Source organism: Branchiostoma floridae, chromosome 9 (assembly GCF_000003815.2).
Source record: "Branchiostoma floridae strain S238N-H82 chromosome 9, Bfl_VNyyK, whole genome shotgun sequence".
Lineage (NCBI taxonomy): Eukaryota > Metazoa > Chordata > Leptocardii > Amphioxiformes > Branchiostomatidae > Branchiostoma > Branchiostoma floridae.
Genome location: NC_049987.1, coordinates 21,243,129 through 21,252,345, shown reverse-complemented (window position 1 = coordinate 21,252,345; position 9,217 = coordinate 21,243,129).

The following is a 9,217-nucleotide window of genomic DNA, read 5'->3' as shown; positions in this document are numbered from 1 at the left end:
ACACTAATTACCTATGCTAATGAAAGTGAAAATGTTTCTAATTAATTAAAAAACAATATATGGACAGAATGTGCAGAAGGAACCTACATGAAAGATCTTTGCGGGAAAATAGACAAGAGTTATTGTATGTATGTGTTTAGATGGCGGAATATGGTGCATAATTAAGTAATAAATTCGTTACTTTTCACAAACATTGTATTTTTTCTTGTTAAATAACATTATTATGCTATCAGCATTATTGCATCACCACAATTATTGTTTAGAAATTGATAAAACAAAACATTGTTTAAGTAAGTTTAGTATGGTAGATTTCCAGAGCAAATGTGGGTTTTCCTCATTTTCTGCATAAATTATGATAATGAGTAATAACTACTGACACCAAAACTTGTCAAAATATTTTTCATAGGTTAGTGAAACAGTAAATACATAGAAATGACAAAATAAGCCAGCAGAAATATGTCTATGAGCAAAACAAAATGGGGTCAAAAATGACCCCATACGGTCAGATTCGTCGTAAAAATGTAACGGTCGGATGAGGGTTAAAAGAAAAAAAAGAGACGCAGCTTGGACGAAGTAAAACCTAACTAGCAAGAGTACTGTGTAGACTTAGAAAGAAGAGGTGTATGTATATATCGTAAGGTACCTTCTTATACCACCAGCACAAATGTTACAGATATCCTGTACAAAACGTAGGGTACATATACAGTACTCAGAACACTGTACATACAGTTACATGTTTCATATACATCGGCCATGGGATAGGTGCACAGGATTTTAGGAAAATAGGGCAACTGACACATTGTTGCAGGGTTGCTAAAATAACAGATTTTCAAAACTTTGTCAAAAGTAACAAGTTGCCCTATTGTCCAATATTCAGCACCTATCTCTGCTAAAGGCTGTATCTTTAGACTAGCAAGCGAGACCATTAGTAGAATGGTGATACTGCTGTTTTGAATAATTAAACATTAAGCAAACTGTGATATGTTCATCATTCTACATTACCTAAACATGCATAAAGATAACATGTATGTTTGGCTCTTACATGTAATGTATTGTGTATTTCTGTTGTAACATGTTGTACCAACATATCTGAATCCTAACATAGCACTACTGTATAATAATCATAGTAACCAATCATGAACTGTGATCATTCTTCATTGCTCTGGTTACTGCATTCATTTTGGATATTGACCAAACAGAGTTCACCTTCACAGGGTTGGACAAGTTTTCTAGAATTCACTTGTCCTATCAGGCAAGCACATAAAAAAATTACTTGCCCGAACCAATTTTTCACTTGCCCAAAATTCAAATGTCACCTTTAGATGCGTTTTCATTTTCAGTAATGGAATATAATTATTATTGCCTCTATTTTTCTATGTTGACCATCATTGCTTGATGTCATGACTGTAAAGAGTATTGTCACAAGTGTATAAAAATCTCACTCAATGGAAAAATCTTGCTTGCCCGATCGGGCAAGTGGAGTAGGACAAGCACTTGCCCGATCATCACATTCACTTGCCCTGGACAAGGACGTAACGTCCTTGCCCTGGACAATAGGGCTAGTGGACTTGTCCAACCCTGCCTTCATTCTTATAAAATGTTGATGACGTGAAGTGTTGTGCACTGACTGTTGTTCTGTCCGTTACCGAGCTGGCACACTACCGATGAAATATCACCATTAACGTTCCGTAACCATGACAACCATTTGCACAGATACAAAGCTAGACTTATTGCCGATTCTCCTGGCATCTGTTTGACAAGATTTGTGTCTGTCACATGCAAGGTTCAACTTGTAGCCAGACGTTCTGTAAATAAAGTCCTGACAACCTTTCAAGTAATGTTTCTTTTGCATCTGCTTGTCTCTGATTCAATTCTAAGTTTGCCTAACTGTAAACTATCCATCAGATATCACAGATGAACCAGAAGTGATGGTAGGCATGAAAATGGCAAAAAGATTATGATATAGTTATAGTTTCATGGATTGGATATACATATAGTAAGTGTAATGTCTTGCCAGGGTTATATTTTCATCTTGGTCATGGAAAAACAAACAAATGAATGGGAAAACAAATGAACATAATTACTATTGATTTAATATGGCTTAAATCAATCCTTTCTCAATTTTTTAAGTCCTTCCAAACAACCAAATCATTTTTCAAAACCTCCATCTGACTTCCACAGGCATCCAATGAGGACACCAGGACATAGAACTACATGAAGAGAAAGTTTTCATTCAGAATGTGGGTCAGGATAACGAACATTTGAAACAGTCCCTCTAGTACTTTACTTTCTGACGGATTCTGAAGTTGATACTTTAAGACATGGCCACCCGTGGGGCACTCCTGGGTAGGCTTAAGATGTTGTTTTCTTGCACTGTTGATCCTAGGTTTTGATATCCTTCCAACTGACTTGAGGCAAGTATCTCTTGGAGAAAAGGAGGGTCATGCAAGATCAAATGAGTGAGCATGTCAAATAAAAGAATGGCCATCTCTGTATGAAATGAACAAACTTTATAAGACTATGCTAGACAAAGCACGGGACCGGTGAAGTCAGGTGAGGTGAGACAAAGCACAGTATCATGCAGTTGCTACACCAACAAAATTCAAAATACAATGCAGCAAAAATTATAGACAACTGACAAAACAAAACAGTAACAAGACAGCACTTGATTGCCTAAACCTATGACAGGATCTAGTCTTCTGAGCTACATTTTGTACTCTCCCTATATACACATAAACAAATAAACAATTGTTGCTAAAAACACCCCCCCCCCCCCCCCCCCGAGGAAAGTGAAAACAAGTTTGTCCTAAGATCATGGGGGATTATCTGAGCCTCACACTGAAGCATTACAGTAACTGCATCGCTGACTGAAAGCTTTAGGTTCTTGACCCGTCTAATCTTCCTCAGCAAAAGGGAATCAAAGTGTGCCGCCTTGCCGACCATGCTACCAGACTACGGTGTAAGCCGATAATGCTTTAATTACACTTGTTACCCACCAGAGTTGGCAATGCTCCATAACTTTGGTTTTACTAGCAACTTGAAGGTCTTACAGAAAAACATGCCTCCTCGTCTGTGCTAACAGATCTGCTGTAACTTGTAAGCCAAATGCCTTTGGCCACAGCAACTAAATTTTATGGATGACATCCTCTGCAGATTGCAAATATAATGAGATAGGGCAAAAAACAAGAAGATGGCTAAATTTTCAAAATAGACACCAGAAACGTTGTTCTAAGAATTGAAGTGACAAAACATGGTACCACAGCCAACAAGTCACCCATCCCTGTATTCAAAGTGAACCACTGTGTTAATAATAGTGACACTAGTACGTAGACTGGCAACTACACTCATATGACTTCCATAGTGGTGCCACTTGCAACTATCCAACCAGTTCTACAAGACAGTACAATCATAAGGCTATATCAACACAACATGTTTGCTCATTTTGGTACTTTCTCCTCATGTTGACCACCTCCGAACAAGAAATTTATTTTTTCTGAAATCAGACGAAAATTAATGAGTGTGCTGATGTCATCCATAAATTTACTTGCTGTGGCCTTAATAAGACCATTGTCTGCTGGATTTGGCACAGCTCCACAACTTTGGTTTACCAGTGACTTGGAGTTCAAATTGCAGATCTGAATAAAACCAGCGTCAACCTTCGGTAAAAATCCTTCCTACACCTTTTGATACATTTGGGCAGTGCCCATCTCTGTTTCTATGGCCCTTTGGCCACACAGACCACTACAGCAGGGGGCTAGTCCAGTATTAAGTGGTGTGTGTTAATCAGAGAAAGCAGTCTGTACCAGCTGGTCTGTACCAATTTTCTTCCCAAGTCTTTGGCATGACCCGACCAGGGTTCTAGACAAGGTGAACATTCTACCCCCTAGGCTATATCACCAGTTAGCTTCGACCTTGGCGACTTTAGAATGCTACATTATTCTAGGAGTGCCACAATGATCTATTTCTCATTAAAGGTAAAAGTGGGAAAAAAGGACAACATGAAAGCAAAGAGTTGTGGGGAAAACTTGAAATCTGTATTCACTCTCTGAAACGGTTCGTTTTAATCTTGCTCCGTTCATGAGAAGCTCAATCTGACCTGCAAGAAACTGCTTTTCATTGAGGTCAGCAAGGGTTTCACAAAAATAACAAAGATACAGATTACATAGTGGCGAGAAGCAGAGCTCCAGTTAGAAGCTCTGAGGAAGATGTCTGACAGACATCGAAATGTCAGCAGGTGAGAGGCATTCTGGTTATGCAAATTTGAAATCTCCAATATCTTATGTTCTACCAACCTGATGAAATTATTGTGTCGTAGATTACTTGATTGTCCTAAGTCCTAATGGCACAGACTTCCCCCTCAGGCTATTCATGTTAATATTCCAGTACAGCATTTACAAATCTGGTTGAATGTGTGATTCTGCGAATCAACAAATGAGACCTTATTCCACTCTAGATATCTTGCCGGTTGCAATTTAGATAAAACTGAGCAGCTCAACGACATACCCTGCAATCTTCACACATACTTAAAACGCTGTAACTTTACATTGCCTAAGTGTCCTTTCTATGTGTTGACTGCGACACTCAAGCTAAAAATATGCTCTGGCAACTTCCAGACCTGTCCTGAAGGAAGAGGATCCTTGACACTTAAACAGACATCCTATAAAATTAATGGCCAAAGTGACAGGTGTGGCCAGGTAACTGCTGAACAGACACTGTAGAGACTTAAGTGCTTTCCCCACTTACTCCACTGTTAGTGTTAAAAATGACAGTAGAATGTCTACTAAACTCATGCGGAACAATATCAACAATGGTTTACGGATAGCCTTCAATAGACCCGGCCCCTGTATGATCATGCCACCACATTTGTACATGATACTGATAGACACATAAGCACGGGCAATAATAGCAGCAAGGGTGGCTTAGCCTTTTTCTTTGGCCTGTTCTGACAGGGTTTTAGGGCCTAAAATAATAAACCGAAGTCATTAAACAAACAACAAAGCAGCGGCAGCCATCTCTGACCCACTAGCGCTATCTATGACGGAGGTGTTTGGAATCGAACAGGGGTTCTATTTGTTTGAAAAAGTGTTCATTGACAACAGGATTGGTCTATTGCCCAGAGTATCAATTATCATAAATTGTTATCTACCTTGCAGAGGTCACTCCGAGGATATAGTGCTTCAGTCGATTTGGCCTTTATATTAAGTTTGTGGCATAGCTTTCTGTCAGGATATATTTTTCAGTGGAACATTGCTTGAAGTAGCACCTGAATGAGTACACATGAAATTAGTCTAGTCATGTATAATGTCTTCCTGCACATTACCATTAACTGCACTGATCCATGTTAACAGTTCAATCCCAAACTTTTTTGTTGACTTTTACCTGCATTTATTAACTTAAAGGTGTGTAGAAAAATGTCTGAAAATATGACCTTTTATGTGATTAAATTTTGACCTTTTTTTACACAGCGCTCCTTTACATTACTGTGAATGTATTTAAGTTCACAGGGACTTAATTTCGCAGTAGCGGGAAAAACAACTTTTCGCGGTGGTTTTAAGATTGCAGTAGCACCATGCACTGTAGTCTCTTACTGCCATGGAAAAATGTTTACGGTGGTTTTAAGTTCACAGTAAGCGGCCACCACAAATGCCGTGAACATTAGACCACTGCAAAAGGGCCTGCATTTACAGTATGTCACACTGTTCTGGGTAAAAGATAGCCTTCCTGCTCATTCAACTATGTATAAAAATCACAGGTTTTCACACAATTAACTACGGCTGAAACAGGATACTGTGTCTTTGTTTGTGTCTCTCGCCTAAAGCTATCATCTTTCATTTGATACCCTTTGACATCTATGTCATTTTTCATGCCCTTCATATATGTAGAAAAACAAATATTAAGCTTTTTGTCAGGGACAACAACAGTTACTATTCTTTCCCAGCTATGAGCAATTTTATGACAGCATGGAATTTAATCAGTTGATGTATAAAAAAATGACAGGAATACTTGACTTTCAGGCCAAAAGGAAATGTACAAACAGAATGAAACAATAATTTTCATCAGATGCTCATCCAAAGATGACAAAGTGTGTGATACATCAGCTTTAAGAGTGACTAGCACCATCTATTGGCTAATTTGTATCAAGAATAAATCTAGACACTTATAATAGCTCTATGTATGCATATGACAATACATGATATAGTATGTCCTAAAGTAAGCCTAATTACAAATTCTTCAATGACATAAATTGTGATAAATGCTTGTGAACAAATCGTTCCTTAAGTTCCTGGGGTTAGTTTGAATAGAGTCTAATCAGAGACAATTACCCCTTGAGAAGACTGGCGTTAGATAAATAGGAGTAAAATCTTCAGGATTATCTTCTTACTTCACTTAATATCACTTTTGAAGCAACCATCAGATTAAAACAGTATCAGTACTAAGTGACCACCTCTACATATATCAAGCACCACCTTGCCAGGTGACGACATTTTGGTGGTCCCTTCAATGATTTTTCTACAGTCACAAGACACTAAAAAATCCTGTATAGAGTAATGACCTGTCTACATATTTTTAAACTTTTTTTTCTTTTGGTCTTCTGGGACTGTTTTTAAGTTTTACTTGATTTGAAATGACACAAGAAATCTTTTTACAAATTCGGTTTTAGATATGCTGAGACAGAAATAAAGATGCTCTGAGTGGGAAGTGTGTTACAGTTCTTAATTCTATGATATTTGCTGACTTATTGACTTTCTTTCAAACCGACCAGTGTGGTATGAAATCTATATAGAGTGTACACTACATTGACTGTTCTGGTTCAGGCAAAACAAAAGAAGAGGAAAGATTACGAAGACATCACGGCATCAAAAGTGACAAGTGGAAAAACTGTAACATTGCCACGGGCCCTCTTCCTCGGTGGGCTGACCCGGAGAGGTGAAAGGTCATGAAGAGGAAGACAGAATTTGACGTATTGCTCCTGGGAGGTCCACAGAAACTAGTCTGACAACATTGGATCATGTCGGCAGGTCGTATGTGAGCAGCATGAAATATCAACACTGCTCTAATAGCAGATCACTCACCTAAATGGATCATAAACTATGTAACACTTATTGTGTTTCATAATTATCATAGATAGAAATCGTTAAAAGACACAAGTCCTTGCAAGCAAGGTTTAGGAATAATTCTTATCAAAACACATTTACTACATGTCTGTCACAGTGCTTGTATCTGCTACTGATACTATTGATAGCTTCTGGTGTAGCCTGTAGCTAATCATGTGTGGATTCAGGTGTGTTTTCTATCAAAAGGACCTAGCGATACATGCAGTACTGTAAATGCAGAAACTTTCGTTTAATGTTCAGTTTTCGTGGTGGCCCATTCACCGCAAACTTAACACCACCGCAAACATTTTTCCATGGCAGTAGAAGACTACAGTGCATGGTGCTTCCCCGAACTCAAAACCACTGCGAAAAGTCCTTTTTCCCGCTACCATGAAATTAAATCCCACCGAACTTAAATGCATTAATTTTACAGTCTTAGCTAACAGTACACTATATAGTCTCTACCAGACTAAATACACTTGCTTTTATAGGGAGAAAAATCTGCCAGGGGAAATTTGCTACCAGAGGTCGGCCGCGCATGGACCGACCCCCCTGGCCAATTTCCCTATTTTTTTGCCAAATTCTATGGTCCCCGCACCCCCATAGGAAGGCCTGGTGGAGGCTAGTGTAGACCTTCTGTTGCACAACATAGATACCAGAACGCAGCAGCACTGCGACTTTTTCCGGCAACTGGCACGGCAACTTTGACATTCCAAGAGATTTACTGTAATATTCTGGAAAAAATTAAGTTTCAGAAGTATCAAGATTGCTTCTAAAGACCTGCTGCCTTTCACTACACTGGGACTTTGTAATCAAAGACAAGATAGATTTCACAGATCCTGGAGAACTTTTGGTTCTTTCGTTAATTTGTAATTGTTCTATTTTGGTTACACATTACCAGCTGTCCATCAGAGCTTTATCTAGTGTGTTATAGCTGTGAGTAGCTTCTGGCATCGCCGTGAGCAAATCTGGCCTCATCTCAGGTGCATCTTTTCAATCAACCGCATGTCAGACCAGCTTATTTTCCGATCCACTGCATTTCTGACAGTCCACAGTGTAGAGTTTTGGACAATGTCATGCATTGTTTGGTTTGATACAACACTTTCTGACACAGTTTATAGCCTTGAATGTTGTTTGCTTTGATAAACTTTCTGACATTTTGTAGCCTTGAACAACAGAGTTGAACTCAAACATGGAAAAACGAAGGCTACTATACTATAAAAATCTTGAAAGTTTCGAGGTGGTTTTGTTTTTATGGTGACCTTTCCACTGTAAATTCATGGCACCGCGAATATGCTGTATTACTACTGTATGGAAGAACTATTTCAATCATCGAAACCCCCTCATCCCGCCATCCATGAATTTCATATCAACGTATTAAATTTGCAGTATCATGAACAACACAAGATCCCAATGCAAACTTAATTTTCTGACTATATGATGATGAATTTGCTCTTATCATAAGTTACGGCTGAGACAACAGGCATGGAGTTAAACCACTTTAATATTGTTAGATTTGTCGCCTATATACAGTATGTAAGACACCCAGGCACAACTGTTCCACATATAAGTTTGAGTTTTCTTTGTATTGAACTCCCAGGCAAATAAATGTAAACAATGCTAAGGTGTGCCAAGTGGGGTAATTGGTAGCCGCTGTTGCAGACTTCGAGAGGGGCTGGCTTTTATTTCATGGGGGCACTGGTTCACGATTTTCAAAGGTGGCTAGGTTCTATTATGAAAGGAAGTTTGTCCCAATTCGAGGTAACGTTAGACCTTAGAGTCAACGTTGAAAATTGTGAACCAGTGCCTCTCCCCATAAAATAAAAAACAGCCTCACTTGAAGTCTGTGACGGAGGCTAGGCAATTGGGAGCAAAATAAGTCACTGAGCAACACATCTGCATAAAGGAGAGGAACACTATACTTCTGAAATAAAAGATTCTTCCCTAAGTGAATTGAATGTTACTCACTGGTGTTAGTTGCTTTTAAAGACCTATATATTAATAATAATATCAATTGAAACACTGAAACAACAATAAAATATTTCCACTTTGCAACACTAGTGTTAATCTAAATCATCATTCACTTCAATCTGTTAGCATATCTCTTCCAGAAAATAAACATT